Below are 1,219 nucleotides of genomic sequence, written 5' to 3'. Positions count from 1 at the left end.
TTTAATCCCATGTTGCTTCTAAAATCCCTAGAATGCATGTGACATGTACTCTCCGCCTCTATCTGAGTTGAGTGTTCCAATTCTAGAATTGGTTTGGTTCTTAGCCATAGCTTTGAACTCCTAAAACCAATAGAATACCTCAGATTTTTCCTTCATGAGAAAAAGCCATGTGAACCTGGAGAAGTCTTCTAAAAAGGTCACAAAGTACCTTGCTCCTCTATGCGTGGGAATAGTCATGGGGCCACATACATAATTGTGCACTATCTGCAACACTCTGGTTGCCTTGACCCAATTCTTGCCTTGTTTTGTCCGTACAGTTGTCTGTAGGTTTTTTTCCTCCATAGCCTCAGGAGGGGTTCTACTGCGAGCTCCATAGCCGCTCCCCCCTGCTTCTACCCCTCTCCTCTCCACCATGCCTCCCAAATTGGACCCCTCCCAAATCCTTGAGGTCTTCCTCCACGTCACTTGTGGTGAAGTTGGTGTTGCTTCCTCCTTGGCCCCCAAAATCGGCCCCCTCGGCCTCTCCCCTAAGAAGGTCGGCAAAGACATCACCAAGGAGACTGCCAAGGATTGGAAGGGCCTCCGTGTTATTGTCAAGCTCACTGTCCAGCACCGGTAGGCTAAGGTTGTCGTCGTGCCCAGTGCTGTTACTCTGGTCATCAAGGCGCTGAAAGAACTAGAGAGAGATCGTAAGAAGACAAAGAATATCAAGCACAGTGGGAATATCTCTCTGGACGACGTGATTGAGGCTGCTAAAATCATGAGGCCGTGATCCATGGCCAAGAACCTTGCAAGCTCCGTGAAAGAGATCTTGGGGACTTGTGTCTCTGTTGGCTGCACGGTCAACGGGAAGGATCCAAAGGATTTACAGAAAGAGATCGACGATGGGGAAGTTGAGATTCTAGAAGCAGCTAATAGTGAACGGGGAAAGTAGTGAGTTGTCATGATCGTCGACGCAATACATTCTCTGAGCAAGGTGCCATTTTGTGTGGGCATTGAGTTAAGGTTGTACTATTCAGATACAGGTTTTGAGTTGTTATCACAGGACGGAACACGTATTTAATCTAATACATTTGTTTCTTTTCCTGGATTTTTTTTTTTTTAAATCGCTTGAAATGGTGTGGGACATGCTTGTTTGTATGCGGGCAACTTAGAAATTTTGAAAAACGTTGAAATCAGACCTCAAAAGGTCAAAAAACAACCGCTAGACTGTTGGAGC

The 1,219-nt window shown here is 46.1% G+C and overlaps 1 pseudogene; it reads left to right on the top strand.

The window, feature by feature from the left end:
* The first annotated feature begins 352 nt into the window (after window positions 1-352).
* On the top strand, window positions 353-934 carry LOC147903859 (large ribosomal subunit protein uL11z pseudogene; annotated as a pseudogene).
* The last annotated feature ends 285 nt before the right edge of the window (window positions 935-1,219 follow it).

Source organism: Dipteris shenzhenensis, chromosome 3 (genome assembly GCF_047967505.1).
Source record: "Dipteris shenzhenensis isolate YYH24624 ecotype China chromosome 3, Dip_SZ_1.0, whole genome shotgun sequence".
Taxonomy (NCBI): domain Eukaryota; kingdom Viridiplantae; phylum Streptophyta; class Polypodiopsida; order Gleicheniales; family Dipteridaceae; genus Dipteris; species Dipteris shenzhenensis.
The sequence above is the reverse complement of the archived record's forward strand: the minus strand, read 5'-3'. Positions and strand labels throughout refer to the sequence as shown.